Below are 23,554 nucleotides of genomic sequence, written 5' to 3' on the forward strand. Positions count from 1 at the left end.
AATTAGTCGTAGCTGTTGAAAAGAGCATTTATCAGTAATCCAGACAGCAAGAAGGTCTGGACATTGCTGAGCAGGCAGTGTGGCCAGAAATGACCAGACCTGGGACAGTGCTGGTCAGGTAACCTGCTTTAGATGTGGTTGGGTTGGGTTGGGTTCTAAGATTACCATAACAAAGGACCATCAACTGGGTGGCTTAAAACAATGGAAATTTATTTTCTCACAGTTCTGGAGGCTAGAAGTTCAAACTCAAAGGTCCTCTCTGACCCCTTTAGATGCTTGTCCTATGTCTTTTTCTTAGCTTCTCGTGTAGCAGGCAGTTTTAGGTGTTTCTTGGCCTAGAGACAAAGGCCACAATGTCTGCCTCTGTCATGACGAGGGGGTCTCTCCTGCAGTGGTCTCTTTCCTCTTTGGCATGTGCCCATCTCATTCAGATGTCCTTCCACACACAGGGACATCTAGTGGGTCTAGACACAAGCCTCTGAATCTCTGTAAGTGCCGAGTCCCCTGCTGGTGTGAATGACCCTTACTCTGGCCTTGCAAGTGTATGTGTTTACAGGGAATTTCACTGAGTTGCAGAGCCAGCAGCATGGAACAGTGGTCCAAATCTATGAACAGCTCTGTAAACCTGACATGTTTGCATGCTTTATCTCTTTTTTGGAGAGCCAATAAAATTCTACATGAGCCAAGATGAAACATGAGATGTAAGTCACTTCCTCCACATTTTTAATACCATAAAAAGGGCACAGTCCCATCTAAAAGATACTTTACATCTTTGTGTATGATAACTTGTTTTGTCAAATGTGTCCCTTAAAAGGAAAATCAGAGATATATTTTTCTCAGTCTGCTCATCAAGTTTTCCTTGGCTCCCCTGCCCGTCTCCCATGGTCAGCTTTGCTTTCAGCTCTTGAAAGAGGCCTTTGTTTTATCTACAGTTGAGTCAATGGATCATGTTTATCTAAAGCTTCTCTATATATAATCACAATCCTAGGGGAAAGCTTCTTGAGATGTTCAAGTGTGGTTTGGTTTAAATATTTATGGTGAGGCATATAAACAGCTGATATGAATGAAGGACCACATATTAAATTTTAAACATTAGGTGAATAACACCAAACCAAGTGGAATATTTGTTTCTTGTGAATATAACCGATCGCTCAAATTTCAGTGTTAATATATTAACAGATTACTATATAATGTTCTTAAAGTGGTTAGGAAATGAAGTAGCTATTTGTTCTAAGATGGAAGTTCTTGCCCTGGCTGGTGTGACTCAGTGGATTGAGTGCCGGCCTGTGAACCAAAGGGTTGCTGGTTCAATTTCCAGTAAGGGCACATGCCTGAGTTGCAGGCCAGGTCCCCAGTGGGGGCCATGTGAGAGGCAACCACGCATTGATGTTTCTCTCCCTCTCTTTCTCTCTCCCTTACCCTCTTTCTAAAAATAAGTAAATAAAATCTTTAAAAACACAAGAAAGTTGTTGCAAAAGATATGCTATCACTTTTAGGTTTTTTCCTAAAACCCTAGCAAAATCAGAGTAGCATTAGCTGTTTTTAATTTTTACAACTATATAAGTTTCGTTACATTAGAAGTTTCTTAGAACATGCATTATAAAATACAGATTATTTTTAAATTGTCTAGTTCATTTTTCTGCCTTTTTTTATTTCCAAGATAGAACTATGTTGAGACCCAAACACCGTCCAGTTTCTAAGACAAGAGTGACCTGGCATGGTGGATCTTTTGGTGAGAATTAAGTTCGGTCGTGTTTGGAATGATGCTAGTTGAGCCAGGCCTCCTTGGCTGGGGCCCTGCTTCCTTAATTAATGCTGCCCACCTTTTCCTGGGAAGTTTGATCTTGTTCTCTGAACCTCCAGTCCTGGTGGGGGCCCCGCTGAATGCATGTACCTCCCAGAGCCAACGCGCCACACACTTTCCTGTTCGTGCTGCCTGTGCCCGTTGCTGCCGCTGTGCTATGCTACCTAGTTTGAAATTCTTGTTACCACCACTTCTGTGAACCACACTTAAATGTGTTTTAACCCTGCCAAGAACTGACAGGTGGCCTTCCCTTCTTTGTTTCCCTAACTTTCCCAAGTCTGCTTCTCAGATACCAAATGCCACTGTTCTCCTCTCCAAAGTTTTCGTCTGTGTGGCTCTCTGGTTCTGCTCATGGTTGGCGGGGCGGGGGAGGGGGGCAGTCGGGGGTGGGGGGGCGGCTGCGGTCTGGCCACAGCAGAGTTTCTGTAAGGAAATCAGGGCGGTGGTAAACTGATTGGAAGGAAAGGTCTGTGAGATTTGCTGTGAAGTTGCATTTGGGAACAGACACACCATTTTCTTCGGACTGAACACATATTTGAGATGGCTTTGGGAGGGGCTGAAGGAGATTCTGGCTAGTGAGGTTTAAGTGCCCTGAGGGGACCACTTTGTGCTGTTACTAAACCTACATATTTCCTTCTTCTTTTCTGGGAAATCTTTCTTTTGTCTCAAGACCTTGATAAATGAGACCTTGTTAAATGGTAGAATAACTGGACACTGTCCGTTTTTTTTCAAACAGTATAATCATGTTAACCCTTGACCAGTGGCCCTAACTATTTTCATTCAAAGAAGTGACTAATTTCAGTTAGTTTAGCCCTAATGATATGTCAAGGATATGGAGCCACTTCGCAGTAATTTACAACCCTTGGACTTGGATGTGCCTGGCTTCTCTCACTTTCTGCATGAGGCCAGCCAAATAACGGGAATAAAGGTCTTGCTTTTATGTCCCTTTGCCCCTCAAGTCCAAGGTGCGGTATCTTGGTATCTAAGGTAGTAAACTTCCTCTTGAGTATGAATATTTGCTTCCTGTTTCAATTTCTCCATCCAAACATGGTTCTTATTACTGCAGATTTTCTTTTATCAAACAAAATACCCAATGAAACCATGTGTTCTTGCTCTTTTATTGACTGCTTTCCCATTTGGTCTTTCTCTCTCTTTCTATAATGACTCACACTCCCGGGTGGCTGTGTGCTGAGAAAATGCAGTATGGGGCAGAGAGAGAACCAGGAGATACGATTTTAGGAGGAAACCCCCAAATCTGAAGTTAAGATAATCTCAGGTAAAATTTTTAGTAAAAGCCCAAAACACCAGGGTAATAGTAGGACATGTGATTGAAGTAGTATTCTCTCCCACTGCCCCTCCCCTTGTGCGGTCATTGATTATGGACAGGATCCTCAGGCTGAGGCACTTTCTCAGCTGGTATGGAGTCACAGAGGTTGTAACTGATTTGAGGGCCAAACTTGGACGCAGAGTTGGGAACAAAGATGGCAGGTGATCAGCTTTCCAAGTTAGAACCTGATATTGACTTGAATAATCACCTTTACCTTGGTTTTGACTGATAGGACAAAATATTCCAGATTTGCCTTCTGTTCACTTCAAAATGGACTGCACATAGTCCTAGATTATATTCTTAAGAAAATTAAAAAGCAAAATGTCTTCAACCTATAAAACAGAAATCTACTTTATATATGCTGTAAATTATGGCTCAGAAAGCTTCTTACTACTCAGTTTTCTACTTTTTTTAAAAAAATGAAATAGAATTTGCTTCCTGTGTCAGGTAAGGGGGGGGCTAAAAAACTCATAATTTACTTATAAAACATTGTGTATTTATTCTTATATGTTTAAACTTTAGTCACCTCCAAAGTACTCTCTACTTGGTGAATACATCGATTAAGACCTTTTTCTCACTGCTCAAAATAGTTTTTTACTTCTTAGACTTTGATGCCTTTTAGTTTCTGCCGTTTTTTGCTACACCTCTTCCACATCAGCAGGATTTGTTTCCCTGAGGACTTTTTAATCAGGGGCTGAGATCAGAGGGTGGTGCACAGGGGGTCATGCTGTTTTTGGTCAAAGCTGCTGAACACTCAGCGTGGTGTGGGCAGGCACACTCATAAATCACCCATTATGAAATGGGTAAACACATTGAAAGAGTCCAGAAAGAAAATTCACTGAAGCCAAACACAGCCTCTCACAACAATGCCAGCTGGTGCACTGATACAGATGGGTTCCTAAAACACTCACCTAGTGGAGGAAGGCTGTACTATAGGGCACCCACCCTACAGAACATAATTCCAGGGTTTTGGGGGGCCCCCCTCATATATTATGAAAATTTAAGAATATCTTGTACCATTTCAATCATATCAGTGTGTTACTAAATATCCAGGAGAAAACAGATCAGAGCTCCTTCGTCAGCCAAGGATGCAGGATGAAAATAGTGTCAAGTAGGCCTGGGATGAGCAGGAAATATGAGTGAAAATTTGCTGTTTTGTTGAAAGCCATTGGAGTTGTTTATTTTCACAGTATAATTTGGCATGATACAGTGCATGGGTATGTGCTTACGGAAAGGCACTGGATGAGAAAGAAAGGCAAAGAAAACTTTGCCTTTTCTTCATGCCATGAACTCCCATTTCAACCTATAGTTAATCTTTTCTATTTAGAATAGAGAATGGGCACACATAATCAAGTTTGTAGGTGGTTTCATCCCTTACTTGTTTGGTGAAGAAGACTAGGAGAAATATATATGTATTTCCTTGATATACATAATATATATATATATTCAGGAATATATATATATATATATATATATATATATAATCAGGAAAAAATTGAACCTGATTGCCTCTGCAGATATAGCTAGCTTATGTATTCATATTACTATATGTAAATGCAAAATTATAGGCATGACTGAGTCACCATGAATAAAGAGCATTACAACTTTTGACCAGGGAGCTAAGGCATGAGAGAGGGCAGAGGGAGTAAGTCTATGAAGCAATGACCATACACATAAATGTCTACTGAACATGCAGATGCAAGGCAGAGGTAATGATGACCAGGTTACACATCAGTTTACTGGTAGATTATATTGTTATTTAACACATTCCCATATCCTTTTGGTATCTGGATCTTTGCTCTTGAACTGCACATCATGGACTATAGTCATTTTTTATTGTGTTACTTTGTGTGGGCACTTTCATTAAAATATACACTGATTATAGAATGAAAGATTTTACATTGTTAAAGGGATTTCACAAATCAATGATGAGAAGGAGATATTTTGCGGTGAGAAAAATTAGTGTAGGTGTGGTTTCCCCTGAAATACCAGAGAAGGGTCTATTATTCTGAACTTACTGTGGACAAATTTCATGAGGATGCCAAATGTGATTGGCTGAAAAGAGTATGGGATTTGAAATCCAAAGCTTTCTTAACTTGACTTCCCCAGAAACAGGATCTGAGATGAAGATCCATGTGCAAGAGGCTGCTTAGGGAGTGGGCCTGAGGTCAACACCCATGGAAGGGAAGGAAAGGAAGCAAGTGGGAGGAAGAAGCTGAACTCTGTTGCAACCTCATTAGAGACTTAACCTGACAATGGGGGGCATTCTTAGGATGGGATTACCTTTCAGGGTTGTCTAGAGATGGAAAGGACAAGCCTTTGTATGCCCACAGCAATTAGTCATTGGCTGTGCGTCACCTTGGAAGAGGTGTGATGTTGGGTAAGGAACTGACTCCAACTTCTGTTATTTGTTTTATTTGTGGTGCAAGTTAAGAATCCTTAAATTCATATAAGCTATAAAGAAATGCTCTATCAAACGAGCCACTAGAAGAGAGAAACACCTGTAAAGAGACAAGTGTCTTTTTATGCTGTCATTCCTGTGCTACACAGACTGGATGGCAGCTGCGGCTCTGCACAGTCCCAGGGGCTCAGAGTCTATAATACAGTTCAGATGCATTATACCCACATGAAGGCACTTCCTAGATTTGTGCAGTGAACAACCTGTGCGGCTGTATACTGTTCCTTAGTATGAGGTGGGAATCAGAACTGCAGGAATATGAGTGAAGGCAATGTTCTGACTGGCTAATGATCTTGGCTATAGAGTTGGCTTGTTCCTTCTTTTCTTTACCTAGTGTTTCTTGTTTTATCTCATTGTCTGTCTTTCTGTTTGAATTTGAATCTGTTTCTTTTGTGGCTATCCTAACATGTCTGATGTTTGAGGATCACATTTTAAATTATAAAGACAAAGTGATCTGCTTGTCTTAAGGGGTTGAAGTTATTTAATCCTTTCTCTTTCGTAACTCTAAAATCCATGACGTTTATTGGAATACCTGATTATATTAAATGGGATGCTGTCTTCGGCAGTAAATGAGGACTCGACCTCTAGACACATATATGCCTCTGGAGCGATGCAAACCGTCCTGAGAGTCAACCTTGTAAAAATATCAGATTACACTGCATTCTTACTTTTAAATTATCTGAGAGAACCAAGAAAGGGCAGTTATTGTAGGCAAGTGCCCTGGCGTGGTGACAACATGACTTCTATAACATTAGCTGAAGACCCTTGACTTCCCTTCCTGTTGTGTCATCTTATACATTTTTATCTTAGTGAAATCTCTTTTTTTGGGTGGGTGTCCAGATAACAAATGCAGTATAATATGTGGGTAGTTTCACCTGACCCCCCTAACCCCACCCCAAGACATAGAATCCTTCTAATCCATCAGAAGAACTGAGCCTATAAAAGTCTTAGAGTTATTTAGAAGAATTCAGTACACTGCCTACTGAACAGGCAAGTTGTCAAAAGCAGAAAACAAAATTAGGACTTTATCAACCCAATCAGTATTTGAAGTTTTGCTGGAAATTAGTGGGACAAAATTCAACAGTAACCAAAACTTGAGTGAAAAATACTATCATATAGAACACGCCACATTATAAGATCTTTGTAAGGCTTTGGAGGCTGGTGATTGGGTCTGTACCGGCTCGTCAGGGTGCTAATCACGTGCTGTGTCTCCTCTTGCTGAGTGGCTGCACTCTCCGCTCCAGGCTCCGAGGTGGGCCTGCACTGCTGCAGACTTGGACTTCTGACCCCACGGTGCCCAGCTGCAGCTTGGCCAGTGTCTAAGGAGGTGGCTTGTCATGAAGCACTGCCCAATTTGGGGAGCAGGGAATTAATTAAGGTCGTGGAATAAGAAGAGAACAATGAGAGTAGAAATTAGCAGACCCCAGGGGTGTCAAAGTTCTGGTTCGACCACAAGTTTCCTCACTTAGAGTGAACTGAGGGAGCCTCTGTCACAGGCAGCTGGGCTAATACTGGACCCTATGTGTTGGCGACCATGGTCACCGAGTTTTCAGAGTGAAGAAATCTGACTGCTGAGGCTGGTTTCATTGCCCTTGGCAGGAAAGACCACAACACCTGTTTTATGTAAAAACACTAAGCAGCCAAACTAACAGGTGGTAAAGAGTGCTTGTGGGAGCAGAGAAGATGGGGTTGCACAAACCTTGGGGGTACAGGTTCTCTCTCTCTCCACGTGCTTCTTCGGCCTCTCCGGAGACTTCTCCCTTCATCCAAATTGAAACAAGGCCCTAAACAAATGCCAACCAGTTAATGTAAAAATGAGCGATTGAAGATGCTGATAAATCACGTTCAAGCTGCACGTGAACACTTGAAAATTCTGAACAATTCTGTATCAATAAGCTTATTTCCAAGTTGAACAGACAGGCTGACAGCAGAAGATCTTAAGACATTAAGACAGGGAGCTCCTGAAATTCGTAAGTACATCCATTTTAAGGAGGGTGTGCCTGCGTGCATTTTTGGGAGCTGTGATTCTGTGGCTAGGTGGAAGTATTCAGACTAACCATGAATGGGAAAGAGCTGATAATTTGGGGCAGAGCACAGTGCATCCAATTCACCACACAGGGAGTAAGATGATACGATATAATGCCAACTGTTTCCCTGTGCTCTTATGGATCTAGTATATTAGCAAGCTGGAACAGTTATCTCCTGTGTTTGTATAAGCATGCCACTGATATTCCTCATCCCGAGTTGCATTCCAAGCATCTACGTTTCATGCTTCCTGGAAAACAAAATCTCAGACTGCCTGGAAGGCTTTGCTACTTTATGACATTGCTGCCAGCATTTCATTAGAACCATATTTAGTTGAATACCTTTGAAAGAATTTTATATACAAAAAAATGGTCCCTGAACTAAATCCTAATATGTTGATATATTTTGACAAACAGTAATTAACTTGAAAGAGAAGCAAAATTCTTTGAGGGTAACATTATTTGTTGACTCAGTATTTACCTATATAACAAACTAAAAATAACTGTGTTACAAAAGAAATGATCGAATGTTTGGTTTACATGGTGCCACATGGACACATTTTAAAGGCTCAAGAGGAAATCTGATTCTTCTGGTTGTCACTGGGCCAGACACTGGTGGTAAGAAGTTTGGCACCAGCAAGCTCATTGTATATACATCAAACTTGCTGTTTAACGATAACAGTAATTTGTAGTCTTAAGTTGGTTCTGTGGTTGTCAGTTTCTGGGAACCCTAAAAATGAAGTGTTATTGAACCAAAAAGAGAAAAAATATTTATCTAGAATCAGTCAGTTGGTGGAAAGAAATCTGTTGAACTGTTTGGCTGATGATAATGGACAGATGTATCTGTAGGCTGATAAAGAGAGTTTCACAGGTGTGCACAGGGATAAGCTCTGCACAGGACTCAGTTCAGAAACATCAATGTGTTTCTTAATCAGCTCTTCAGGAGGTAAAAAACCCAAATTTGAATTGACTTTAAATATAGTTAACTATTAGAACGTCAGGCTTCCCTAGTCTGACTAATTGTAGGGAGGATTATTCCAGGACTAAATCTATTTTGTCAAGTTGGCTTAGTCATTAAAATAAAGGGAATAAAAACAGCAGAGAGCTTGATCAGTTGCTGCCAGTGAAAACTACAAGATTTAATTGAATTCAGCATCTTCAATAGATAGAAAGGATTATAAGTTCTTTAATAAAAGAATATGTAATTTATGAAAGATAACAAGATGAACTTGTCTAGAAGACCCTTTTTGTGGGCAATTTTATGTAAATTGTGTCAGGTTTGTGTCAGCTTAAACTTTTATGTAGTTCAAAGTTATGAATTCTAAATTCATCGTCTTTAAAGCTATTGAGGATGCGCTTACAACAAAACAAAGAACAGATTTATTTTTAACAATTTTAGATATTTCTTGTAAGAGAAACGGATATCATAAAGCTCATTGTGTCATTAGCATGTGCATAAATCTACGTTTTGTAATTCTTTTTCAAAATTAAATCTAGTTTTGTTTTTCTGCAATGCATTATGCCACATTGATATGCGGAATGCTACCACGGGGTTAGAGTTTCCTCCTGGGGTAGCTTGGAGTCACTTGCGATAGACAAGATTCGTCCGCTCCGTGCCTGTAGCTGGACGGTGTATCAGGCACCCCCACAGCAACCACATAGGACAGCAGTCCTTTGTCCTTCAATTTCCACCTCCTACCTGTGGCTCCTTAGATTTCCTTTCAGGGTTTCTCTTCTTATTCCTCCTTTTCCTTCCCTTTCTCTCCTCCCATTTTCACTTTTCATCTTCTATTGCTTCTCATCTTCCTCCTCTCCTTTCCCTCCTCTCCTTCTCCTTCTCCTCTCTCTATAAGCACTAAACCATCTCAGCAAACCATCAATATGCGGGGCCAACAAAGCAAGATGAAAGTATCCCAACAAATGAGGGTGGGTCATGCAAGGAGGGAGGGATGTGGGGGAACATGAAAGTATCTGAAGCTCTTTTTATATTGGAAAGATGGGGAAGCAAGCAGGATGAGAACATCATGGTGCAAAAACAGGAGTATAGTTAGTATCTTGTTTTTTAAAATGATCCCTAGTGACATATAAGCCTGATTAAGAGAGCAGGGAAAGCAACAGTAACCATTAAGAAAATGAAAAAATACACCGGAAACTTTAACCTAACATGGGGGAAGTAGGAATGAGCAACAATTCAATCCAATTAACAAAAGCAAGGGGGAAATAGGGAAACAATAATGAAACAACAAAATAGAAACAATGGAGTAAGGTGGAAAAAGTAAAATCAACATTAGACCTCTGCTAAATGTGAAAGGACTGAATTCACCTATTAAAATTCAGAAACTGCTACTTGGAGTTAAAAAACAAAATTCAAATATGTGAGTTTACAAAGAAGTATTCATTAAGAGTCAAGAGTAGCTTGAAATATAAGGGGATTACTTTGTAAAGTAAATGATTGTTTATTCACTATGCTGTAGATCTGAAACTAATGTAACATAATATTGAATATCAACTATAATTGGAAATAAAGTAAAATAAATACAAAATAAGCTATACAAGAAAGTAGCTCTGATTCTTTCCCTTCCCCCTTCTCCCTCTCCCTCTGTTTGTTCTTTCTTCCTTTCTTTTTTTCTTCTTCTTTTCCTTTCATCCTTTAATAAAAGGGTTGGGCAACATAAGGAAACACAAATCAAAAGAAAACTGAAGTGACAATATTAATATCACACAAGGTAAAAGTTAAGGTTAAAGCCCTTGGAATAAACAGGCATGATGCGTAGGGGTGAAATTCTGAAATTGGAGAAGATCGTCATAAAATGGCATGCCGAACGCCACAGTGACAAACACACACACACAAAACTATTCAAAATGCAAGGGAAGCCTCGTACAAGTGCTGTGATAATGCCATTTTTTGTTATATCTCTCTCAAAAATAGATCAAATTACTAGGCATAAAAAGATTTCTTCAGCAAACTTGATTTACTTGATGTATAGATCTCACATTCTTCAAAAAGAGAATATAATGTTTTCAAGGATCTAAGTACAAAACTATCGGTTGTATACTTAGTGACAAGAAATCCTTACTAAATTCAAAAAAGGACATCTACACTGTTAAAACTAGAAGTAAACAATACAATGGAAACCTCATCAAGAATACTTAAAAATTAGGAAATAGTACTAGATAATATTTGGACCTAAAAGAAAATTAGAAGGAAAATATGTTTCTAGAAATGAGAGGAAAAAATACTTTACTCAAATTCAAGAAACCTAGAAACCAGCAGGTCTCAGGAAAACAATGTATACTGTTACCCATCACCATAATTAAAAAAGAAAATATGAAAGAAAATAACTACATACTTACTCATCTTAATGATATTGAAAATTAACAACAAAATAACCTAAAATTATGAAGAAGGAATTAACTAATATAATATCTGAACTTAATGTCAAAGAAAATAAAAATTATAAAAAAGATAAATGCATCTAAAAGCATCTTCTTTGAAAGAGAATCACATATTTCCATCTAAATGTGTTTAATCCTCATCTAAATATATAATAAAATCAGGCTCCAGTAAACAAAAAAAAAGATTCACTCAAATATCTACAATTTCAAGAAGATTTGCAAAAGATATTCTTTACTAAAATGAGGGCAGGAAGTGGCAAAAACCAAGAGACTAATCAGTGTCTTCAGATGGTAATAGCAGAATTGTTACCACCCTTTGCTCCTGAAGGGACGAGAAGAGGATAAAACCAGAACTTGGAAGGAGAAAAGGATGCAGAGAAGCGGCCTTCTCTGGCTTTCACCCAGAGTCAAAGTCACCCTGAAACAACCTTGTAGAAGGGAGGCAGGAGAATATGTACTCTCTCCTTCTACCTTCTGCTTCAATTCCCCATTAGCGAGCCCAGCTGGAAACCAGAGAGCCCTAGAATTCACTGGTATGGTCCACATAGGTCAGCCTCTTGTGGCACAGAGCAGGGTGGACGAGGGTGGAGAGCACATCTGCACACCGAGGCACCAGCACATTATCAATTCAGAGTGTGAGTTCTCCATCTCAAGTAATGCTTCTTACATATTGTATGCTGAGAAATTGTAGATTGTCACTTAAAAATCTGAGATGTACATTACAGATAATAATCAATGATGATTGATTTAAGCCACAATACTGATGGCTTTGCAGGAAAATGAAAAAAATGGAATGATTTTGTTTCATCATCAAGTTGAGAAAGTTGTTAAAGTACAGGTATAATTTGCTATTGTAAAGAGTTTGAAGTTTTGAAATCACACAGAGATTTCAATGAGAGAACCTCAAGAGCCTATTAAAAAATTTTAAAGACTTAATAATCCATGTTCAATCAATAGCTAAGTGACACACGTATTACTCAGTGACACATATATTACTCACATATATTTTCAACTGAGGTTGAAATTTTATTTTTCAAAGAAACATTTGTCCCCATATGGTGAGGAAAGGAAGATAGCAGCTTTTGCAGGGACTTGCCCGAGTCCACTCATAGTATTGGCTTTGGCTACCATGTGGTTTCACAGTCACATTGATGTGGCCTTGAAGAAAATCAAGTGTGAGGCACCAATCAGTACCCTAACCAATATTAATCGGCACTGTGGCCTGACATTGCAGGCTGCTATACACATCTCAGAATGGCATTTTTTACTTTTGCCAAAGAAATTCAGTTTTTCTCCACTGCTGCGAGGTAGTGGATCTTTGGGCAGAATTGAATGAAAGAAAAAAACAGATATGATATAGGTTTATATGTTTATCCCTCTTGCTCTTATTCACATGTGCATTCTACCCTCCTTTGTGACTCTATTATACCAAACAGGACAACAGGAATGGCTAACCTTAAAGAATCCCTGTGATTTCTAAGACTAGTGGGTTGGGCACCACAACACTGTTCAGACCTTTATATGTCAGTAATAATAACATAGGAAACCAGGATACAGAGGAGGCTGGGGTCTGTCCTATTCTCTTGATGTACTGGTCTCACTCCATTTTGTAACTCTGAAGTCTTCTAGACTTACATTGGTAGGTTTAGTAGTAAGTTCATCAAGAAATAGAATAATAGGAAAACAAAAGATAAGAGAAATCTCAGTGATAATCTAGTATAAACTCTAATTTTAAGAGTGAAGAAAATGAAATCCAGGGACACAATTAATTGCATAGAGGACACAATTATTAGTGTCCAGATTGTTAGAAGTCAGCTTAAATTGTTAGAACACTGGGAACAAACTAAAACTGAGACACTATCTTTTGGTATCTAGTGAATGGCTTTTTTCATTATTCCCTAATTACTCATAAATAAAAAGTATACCTTAAAGAAAATTGTTTTTACCTACCTGAAAGAATATATCTAAGACAACATTTAAGTAAAAACTAAAAGAGATAAAAGGGCAGAATTATGCTGCTAAAAATGATATGTATTTCTACTTTATGCCTAAAATAACCTGATTATATGACAGAAAAAGTGATCAATTATAATTTTTATTGTAACTTCAAATTAGGGTACTTATTTAATTATGTAATATTCTAGTGTTTGAAAGATAACAAATAAAACAGTCTGTTCAAGATTTATTATAGCTATTGAGAGTAGGGAGAAAAACGTTTCAAAACTATTTTCTTTTCTGGAGAATATTTAAACATTTTGCTTTTAATAAAAAAAAGAATGGTTTGACTCATGGAATCCCAGAATTGGAAGGGCATGTACAGATTTCTAGTCTAACTTCCTACCCAAAATAGGAACTCTTTCAGCAGTGTCTCTGAGAAGCAGTCCTGTGGTCTCTGCTTGCATTTTTCCAGTAATAAGAAACATACTATTTGTGAAGCAGCACTTTTTACCAAGATGTCATAAAATTCTCCCATATGGAGCATGTCAGCCACCCCATTGTTATAACTTCAGCTCAATAGTATTAGTTCTCTCCAAAGTGAAGGAAGAAAGAGTTTGTTCTTTTTTTTCTTTTTTGGTAGTCATTGCAAAAATATTTAAAGATTGTTATTCTATCTATTCTAAGTGTTCGCTTCTGTTACACCAGCATTTGGTTTCTTTAGTTGTTCCATGTACAGCATGATTTTGAGATTCCCAGCCACTTTAGTAGTTTCTCTGAATATAGTGATTTCTCAATGTACCCCTAGACTTTGATGCTGACGTAATGATTGTGGTTCCCAACACTTTCTTGTGTATTTCAGGCATTGCTTACCAGCTCAAACTGGTTCGTCTTTTATGTTCTTGGACTGGGGCATCAAGCTTCCAGTACAGTCCTGGGTCACATTGAACTTGGGGCATAAATAAAAAATCCCAGATATTTTCAACAAGATCCTTGTTAAGTAATCTTCCTGATCCTGGTGAAATTTGGTTGACGAAACTTTAATGCAGAACTATATATTTTTTCATGCTTTTTTTTCATTGTTTGTTCCCAATGTTCTAGCATTTTTGAGCTGATGTAGCTTGTCTGGAACTCAGCCTAGATAAGGTTAGACCCTAGTATGGTTATCTAGTAAAGACTCTGGAAATGAACTTGGATGGTGGTATGTTATAGCTTATAAAAGATTACACTGATAAGAATAAAAAGGTATCAAAAGGGGAATGAGGCAGTGGGAAAAGTGAAATGCTTCCTAAGACAAAGTCCATTAATTTGAAACTTTATCTAGAGTGGCCAGGACTAGGGCATTTTAGAAAAGGTATGTTGGTACTGTAGTTTATATAGAGCCTACCACTTATGCTAAAAAATTCTCATAAAGGTAAATTAAAGCTAAAAAAATTAGTCAAAGAATCTTTGTTATTCTGATTTAAATTTTTATGAGAGCAGGGTTTTTAAACTTCAGCACCATTGGTATTTCAAGTCCTCAAATTCTTTTTTTTTTTGTGGGAAGCTGTCTATTATAACAGTTTCATCTTGTTTAACAGCATCACTGACCCCTGCCCCAGTTGTGACAACCAAAAATATATCAATGTTGCCAAATGTCCTCTGGGGGGATAAAACTGCCCTTGGTTGAAAACAACTGGTCTTATTCAGTCACCAATAAACTACAACAATCATGATAAAACACAGTCTGTTGAATTTGTTGTTAAATAGCCAACAACAAACATTAATTTTAAAAAGTATGACCATTACTAACATGCTCCATGCTCACTTTTGTGCATGTTCTACACAAGGGATTATTGATTTTTCATCCACTGTCTTCATGCTATAAGAAGGACCTTACAAATTTTTCTTTGCAAAATTTCAACATATTAATTTATTTATTGAATAATCAAGTAAATATTTGCTGAGTTGACAATATGTTTCCAGTCTAATTATATACAGTGGGATTACAGCATAAATAAGACAGATAAAAACCTCTACCTTCATAAAACATGCATTAATATGTGTGTGCATGTGTTCTGGAAGTGAGGATGAAAAACAATGGAAATTTTAAAAAGTCATATGGGTCTATGAAGTTATTGAGGTGTTATGAAGAAAACTAGAGTAATGCATCAAAGAAGAAGGCATGTGTGCAGTTGTATATTGGTGTACAGCCTGTTTGAGGAGATGGCACTTCAGTAGAGAACTAAAAGACATAAGAGAATGAACAATGAAAGTACTTGAACAATAATAAAATTAAAAAATTCTTGAAAAAGTTCTTGGGGAAAATATTTTAGACAGGGGAAAGAGTATTGCTATAGGGCAGATTTCATCCCCTCCATATTCATGTGGAGGCCCTAACACCTAGTAGTTCAAAATGGGACTGTATTTTGAGATAGAACCTTTAAAGAGGTAATTAAGGAAAAAGAAGTCATATGGCTGCTCCTTAATCCAATATGACTGGTGTCCTTATGAGAAGAGGGGGTTTGGACACAGGCACAGACCGAGACGGCTATGTGAGGACATAAGGAGGAGCAGCATGTGCAAACCAAGGGGAGAGACCTCAGAGGAAACCAAACTTGCTGATACCTTGGTACCTTTAGCCTCCAGGACTGTGAGAAAATGAAATTCTACTGTTTAAGTCATCCAAACTGTGGTTTTTGGTAATGGCAGCCCTAGAAAACCAATACAAGTGTATCAACTGGGAAGAGCTTGATATGTCTGATGAGCAACATGTAGGTCAGAAAGAAAAGAGGAGCACGGGAGGAGGTGGGATTGGAAAGGAAGACAAGGGCCAGATAATGCGGTGATAAGGAAGCTGGATTTCGTTTTTGCTGAATGTGAACGAGTTTTATTTTTTGTTTGCTTTGCTTTTTATTTTATATTTTTTATCCTCACCTGAGGACATTTTTTCATTGCTTTTAGAGAGAGGGGGGAGAGAGAAACATCGATGCGAGAGAGAAGCATCAACTGGTTGCCTCCCATATACATGCAGACTGGGTCTTGTATGCATGCAGCTAGATTGGGAGTTGTATTCCCATGCCCAGATTGGGATAGAATCTGCAAGCTGGGTGAGTGCCCTTCCCAGGAATTAAACACACAACCTTTGGGTTAGGGAGGATGCTTCCACCAACTGAGCCATACCAGCTGGGGTGAATATGAACAGGTTTTACAGCAGGGGATTGATAAGAGTTATTTACGTTTAAAGAAGGGCCTTATGACTGCAGCATGAAATGTTAACTTTGAAGAGTTAAAGCAGAAGCAGGGGCTGGATTAACAGGCATGTGCTGTGGTTCACATGAGATGAGAATATGGCTTGGACCCAACAGCTGATACTGGAGTAGGTGAGAACTGGTTGGTTTCAGGGTATGTTTGGAGGGTAGAGATGACAGATCTTGCTGGAAGTACTGTGTAAAGAAGGCAGAAGCATCAGCTCTGGCCAGGGAGCTCAGTTGGTTAAAGTGTCACCCTGATACCCAAAGGTTGTGGATTCAATTCCTGGTTAGGGCACATACAAGAATCAACCAATGAGTGGAACAGTAGGTCAATGTTTCTCTCTCTCTCTCTCTCTCTCTCTCTATATATATATATATATATATATATATTGTTGTCTCTCTCCCTCTCCTTTTCTCTCTCTCTAAAAAATCAATGAACATGTGCTTGGGTGAGGATTTAAAAAATAATAAAAAAAAGAAAAGAAAGGTGAATGTGAATCCTATCTTGTGCACCTAAGTAAAAAGGTAAGAATAGTTCTGTTTTCTGAAGTGGGCAAACTTAAAGGAGAAATTATCCTAACCCTTAAATGTAGATTGCTGTGTTTTGTTATGTTATGTGCCCCATGAGATATTATTCCTTTATTTGAAAAAATTTGAAGTGTAATTTTTCCGGGAAAATGCAAACAGTATAGGAGTATATGAAAAAATTCTCCCTTTATAATCTCACTCCTTAGAGATGAGCACTGTTAACAGTTAATGGTGCATCTTTCTAGACCCTTCAATGGTATATTTGATCTCTCTCTCTCTCTCTCTCTCTCACACATGCATCTTAGAAACTGATTTCTATCACAATAAAAAAGCACTAGAATTCTCAAAAATGATAGAGTTCGATAGAACATGCGTTTTTGAGATTTTAGAATTTAGCTTTTTACTTATTTTTATCCCAAAGATCATTCCTTTTTTTATTGTTGTTCAATTATAGTTGCCCTACTTTTCCCTTGCTGCTCTTCCTTGTCCTGCCTACCCTCCTCCCCATCACACAGTCAATCCCCACCCCACTGTCCACATGCGTTTATATTCCCCTTCCCTCTTCATTTTTAAAATTTTTAAGGGAGCTTGTTGGAACAGTATGTAGAAGGGCAGATGGTGGGTGGTAAAACCACCACTTTGAGGAAGAAAGAGTGGCATTCTCAATGGCAGTACTTGCTGTTATTCTGGGCTCCAGATCTTGGATCTTTGTTTTCAACTGGATTTGGTTTTTATTAAGGTGAATTTTATTCAAATAAATTTAAATTTTGTCTATAATTTTACAAGTGGATCATTTTGGGAGCTGAGTAAAGAGTTATAAATACCAAACAGATAATTTCTTATTTTATTAATTATTATCATTTAAGGTCTCTAGGTCTTTTTATGTAGTGATCTATCCTTTCTGACATTTTTATATGATTAAATCAAATGTGAACAAGGCAATTCAAGAAACCATATTTACTTGCTGAGTTCACCAAGTCTCCTGATGGGAAAAACAGAAATGAGTGGATTCCATATAAAACACACGAAGGAAAGGAGAAAATAAAGTTAAATTTTTATCTGAAATAGTTTAACAGATTAAAAAATTTTAACCCTTGGAAGCATCATAATATGAGAGAAAATTTAAAAATTATGTGTGTGGACACATTATTATGTATCATAAAAACTGTAATATCTTGTGTATGATACTGGAACAGAGGTTCTTAATCATAAATCAACTAATTCTTTATAGCCTACCCTGCCCTGTTCTTTCTGGTTCTTCTCTATCCACATGAAAGAAGAAATATATTATAGAACAAATGAGCTATACAGTGCTCTCAAAGAGAACAAGCAAATTCAGTGGACCAAATATAGCCTGGGGGAAAGAAACAGAGATGACATAACCTAGATGGCCTCTGGAAAAAGAAATGATGTATCTATGCCAGTCACTGTGATAAGCTTTTAACACTGACATTTCATTTCATCATACATCAATCCTGATGAATGTTATTACAGTAGTCTCTTATCTGTGGTTTTGTTTTCCCAGGTTTAAGTTACATGTGATAACCATGGTCCAAAAATTTTAAATGAAAAATTCCAAAAATAAACATGTTGTAAGTTTTATTTTTTATTTTTATTTTATTTTTAATTTGATCTTAATTGTTTTTTTCCATTACCATTTAGTCCCCTTACATCTCCCTCCTCCCAGCAATCAGCACACTGTTGTCCATATTCATGAGTCCTTTTACCTTATTGTTCAACCCCTCCACCCCCTAACCCCTCTCCACTAGCTGTCATTCTCACTTTCCAACTATGAGTCTGTTCCCATTTTCCTCATTAGTTCAATTTGTTCATTAGATTCCACATCTGGGTGAAATCATATGGTACCTGTCTTTCACCGATTGGCTTATTTCACTTAGTATAGTGTTCTCCAGGTCTATCCATACTGTTGCAAGGAGTAAAATTTTCTTCTTTTTTATGGGCAAGTAGTATTTCATTGCCTTAATGTCCCATAGTTGTTTTATCTCCTCACTTGGATGCTTGGGCTGCTTGTGTAGCTTGGCAATTGTAAATAACACTGCAATGAACATAGGGGTACTTACATTCAAATTAATGTTTTGGGTTCCTTCAGATATATTCCCAGAAGTGGGATTGCTGGGTCAAAAGGCAGATCCATTTTTAATTGTTTGAGGTATCTCTATACTGCTTTCCACAGTGGCTGCACCAGTCTGCATTCCCACCAACAGTGCAATAGGGTTCCCCTTTCTCCACATCCTCGCCAGCACCAGCATTTATTGTTTGTTAATATACTGATGATAGCCATTCTGACAGCTGTGAGGTGGTATCTCATTGTGGTTTTAATTTACATTTCTCTGATGATTAGAAACATTGAGCATCTTTTCATATAGTCTATTGGCCATCTATATGTTCTCTCCAGAGGAGTGTCTATTCAGGTCCTTTGCCCATTTTTTAATTGGGTTGTTTGCTTTTTGGTGTTGAGTTGTGTAAGTACTTTAGGAGTTTTGGATATTAACCCCTTATCAGATGTATTGATGAATATATTCTTCTGTTCTGTGGGTTGTCTTTTTATTTTGTTGATTTCCTTTGCTGTGCAAAAACTTTTTAGTTTGATGTAGTACCATTTGTTTATTTTTTCTTTTGTTTCCCTTGCCTGGGGAGATATATTTGATAAATATTGCTACAAGCAATGTCTGAGATTTTGCTGCCTATGTTTTTCTTCTAGGATTTTTATGGTTTCATGTCTAACATTTAAGTCTTTGATCCATTTCAAATTTATTCTTGTGCGTGGTATAAGAAGGTGGTCTAGTTTCATTTTTCTGCACATCTCTCCAATTTTCCAAACACCATTTATTGAATAAACTATCTTTAACCTATTGTACGTGCTTGCTTCCTCTGCTGAAGTTTTAACTTATGTGCTTTTCTGAGTAGTGTGATAAAATCTTACCTGTCCTGCTCTGTCCCGAGCAGGAGGAAAATCACCCCTTTGTGTACTGTGTCCACACTAAACAGGTTATTCCAGTAGCAGTGAAATTCATTACTCCTCCCTCAGTTGCTAATAATTTATTTTGTAAACAGTTACCCAAAGTGATAATTTATTGCTGTACATATATTTCCCTGTCCAAATGTTAAAGTATTATAATACAGATTTTGAACTTACATTTATTTCTTTGTAGTTAGGTAATGGAACTTATGTAAGACACAACTGAAGGCGTTTATGCAGGCTAATTGGGAGATGAAGATGGCTAAATTCCTAGTTGTGTGGTTTCATATAAGCAACGAGTAGCATTTGTACTATATATTATTTCTAAGTCTTACATTTTTATGGTACTTGTAAGTAATTTATATATCTGCTGATTTCTCACAAATAAACATTGCCTTGACTACAGGAAGCTTTTTCTACAAACAGATAAGATGTCAAATTGAGGGTGATTTGTTTGAGTTTTAAAACTGGAAAATGTGAGGATAATATTTTAAAGATATTGAACTAATAAATTTTTGTCTTCTATAATTCCCAATTCTAAGTAATTTAACAATTTCTCTATGAAGTTCTTTAACTGGCTGCTTCACAATTTTTACTACTTTAAAGAAAGGATAATTTTTGCCATTAAGACTAAGACAAATGTCTCCTCTCTGGAAGAAGGAGGGTAAGATGTAGACAAAGTTCACCCCAGAAAGGGAGAGGAAGTAGGGAGCAAACTGCTTCTCCCAGGTGATCATGGGAAGAGGAACATGAAGATCAAATATGTTAAGACTCCAGTTTTGGCCTTAAATATCATGAGACAAATTATGTTCTTCAGTTTAAGAGAATATTAAAAACAGAGAAATATTTAATCATTCCTTTTTCAGAAACCTAGAAAGAGACTGCTTCAGAGTGTGAATTAAAAAAAAAAACATTGATACCCCTATAATTCGGATGTTGGAACGTTTAAAGATGTCCTGGAGGTTCCTAAGCCTCTCCTCATTTTTTTGGATTCTCATTTCTTCATTCCTTTCTGGTGGGATGTTTTGTTCTTCCTTCTGGTCCATTCCATTGATTTGTGTCCCCGTTTCCTTTCCATCACTATTGGTTTCCTGTGCATCTCCCTTCATTTCACCAGAAGGGGGAAAGAAACAGCCACGAGTGGAAAACGTATTTGAACAAATAATAAAGGAGAACTTCCCCAGTCTGGCAAAGGAAATAGACTTCCAGGAAATCCAGGAAGCTCAGAGAGTGCCAAAGAAGTTGGACCCAAGAAGGAACACACCAAGGCACATCATAATTACATTAGCCAAGACCAAAATGAAGGAGAGAATCCTAGAAGCAGCAAGGGATAAGGGGACAGTCACCTACAAAGGAGTACCCATCAGACTGTCAGCGGATTTCTCAAAAGAGACCTTACAGGCAAGAAGGGGCTGGAAAGAAGTATTCCAAGTCATGAAATCCAAAGACCTACAGCCAAGATTGCTTTATCCAGCAAAACTTTCATTTAGAATGGAAGGACAGATAAAGTGCTTCTCAGATAAGGTCAAGTTCAAGGAGTTCATCATCACCAAGCCCTTATTATATGAAATGCTAAAGGGACTTATATAAGAAAAAGAAGATGAAAAATATGAACAGTGAAAGGACAGCAAACACACAGCTATTAACAACCACACCTAAAACAAAAGCAAACCAAGAAGACAGCTAGATCAGGAGTGGAACCATAGAAATGAAGAACACATGGAGGGTTAGAAACAGGGGGGTGGGAGGGGGAGAAGAGGGGAGAAGGCACAGAAAATAGCATAGATGGTAGGCAGAAAATAGATAGGGGGGAGGGCGAGAATAGTGGGGGAAATATAGAATCCAAAGAACTTGAGACACGTGGTTATAAACTAAGGGGTGAGAATGGTGGGGGAGGGAGGGTGTGGGTGAAGGGGATTGAAGGGGGGGAATAGAACAACTGTAATGGTATAATCAATAAAATATATTTTAAAAAAACATTGAACAAGAATTAAATAAAAATAAAAATAAAAATAAAGTAAAAAAATAAAATGCGGTAATATTGAAAAAAAAAACATGGTGGGGAGAGCAGAGGTGCACATTAGGGCAGCAGTTGTGGAAGAGTCTGACTGGGAGTTCTCAAGCTGACCTTGGACTGTGGCATCATAGAAAGGACCCAGAAATTCTGACATGCTCTCAAGTGGAAGTGGGATATACTTAAGAGTTTGGTGAACTTGACAAAGGGGTTTATTGTAATAGAGGCAAATGGTGTCTCACACGGACTAGAGAAAGGCAGAGTTGTTGAGGCAAGGACTGAATAGAAGTGTCAGGCAGACTTCATAGGAGACTCACAGTGTAAGTGAAAGCTGAAGATGGGCTGAGCCAGCAAGATGTGCAAACAAGAGAATACCAGCTGCCTGGAGGCCAGTGACCAGGCTGACTGGAGAGAGCACCAGGGACAGAAAAGGTCCTAAAAGAGGGAGGACAAGGCAAAAACCCATGTGTTTGGATTGTTGTCCCTCCTCTCAAGGAAGTCATGTAAAACCTTCTTTTTCTCCAGCTCTTACCCAGATTCTGCTTAATGGAGAGAGGAGGAAATTTGAGTGACTAAGCATATATTCAAAAGAGACAAGAGTAACAGAGTAGAGTATTTTGTATTTGGAAGATGAGGCACTGATCTGCAAGTTTAAGATCTTACTCTCCTCCCTTCAAGGCAGTCTTTCGAGGAAAGGTTAATACATTTTCTTTGCTCATTTGTAAACCGGTGCAGTCTTGTCATTCTTACAGACAAGTTTTTTCAGACATTTAAAAAAATTAATTGTTTTCCTAAATTGAGATAACAGTGAGGTGTGAAGTCCCCTCCTCTAATGTGGTAGGAAGCCCTTTAGCTGCAACAGTATATTGGCATGTACTACTTTGCCACACACTGTCTTCTGAGGATGTTAAATGGTCATGAGGGCTCTAACTTGTTCTTGGGGCAGTAATAATTAGTGGGTAGGAGTGCTTTCATCATGCTTAGGCTTTAAGTTTTTCCTTTCAGTCTTTGAGAAACACTGATGCCAATGCTCTAAATATACACTAAAATGTCTTTCTATGTGGCCTAGTGTATTTTTATCTTTGATTACTTGCTTGAATCATGAACTTATTCCACAGGTATTTACAGAACATGTGCCGAGCATGGTGAACAAAACTGAAAAGTGAGACATGGTTGCTGTCCTTATAAAAGTCACATTTGGATTATTTGGATGATCGTCCTTGTCCAGGCAGAGCACAACTCACTCATGCAAAGCAAGAGTTACACCCAAGTATACCCATCATCAGACAAAAGCAATAAAAAAATAGAAAATAAAAAACCCACTACAACATATATGTTAAATGATATGATGACAAATAAAAAGAGTTTTTAGTTAAATGTAAAAAAAAAATCAACTCATCCCCTATGTGTACACAGCATTTGTTGTTTTCCTCCACTCTCCATTTTTAATTTTTCTGCTTTTATTTCTCTTATAGATTTTATACACCTAAATAGCACTTTCAACTTTCTCAGTATATTTGCATGTATAGGACCTTTTTCTCTGAATACATAAAAACTTTTAGAAAGTATTTGTTATGAAAAATAATGTTTTATAAAGAAAATCCCATTGAAAATGTTTTAATTTTAAATCTATTTATCATAACGTATAATTGTAAATATTTCATAAAATTGTATTAGAACTTAAAAATAGTAAGACCAGAATAAAAAACATTCTTGCAAGACATCATAATACAATTTTGGAGATGAAAATATTTATCAAAACTAGTTATTAAACTTTTTATTTTTAATATTTAGCTAATCATATTTCTATTTTGCTATATATATTTTTTTATTTAAAACAGAATCATTATGATCA

Source organism: Sturnira hondurensis, unplaced genomic scaffold, assembly GCF_014824575.4.
Source record: "Sturnira hondurensis isolate 20B ecotype Veracruz unplaced genomic scaffold, ASM1482457v3 Scaffold0022136, whole genome shotgun sequence".
NCBI classification, from domain to species: Eukaryota; Metazoa; Chordata; class Mammalia; order Chiroptera; family Phyllostomidae; genus Sturnira; species Sturnira hondurensis.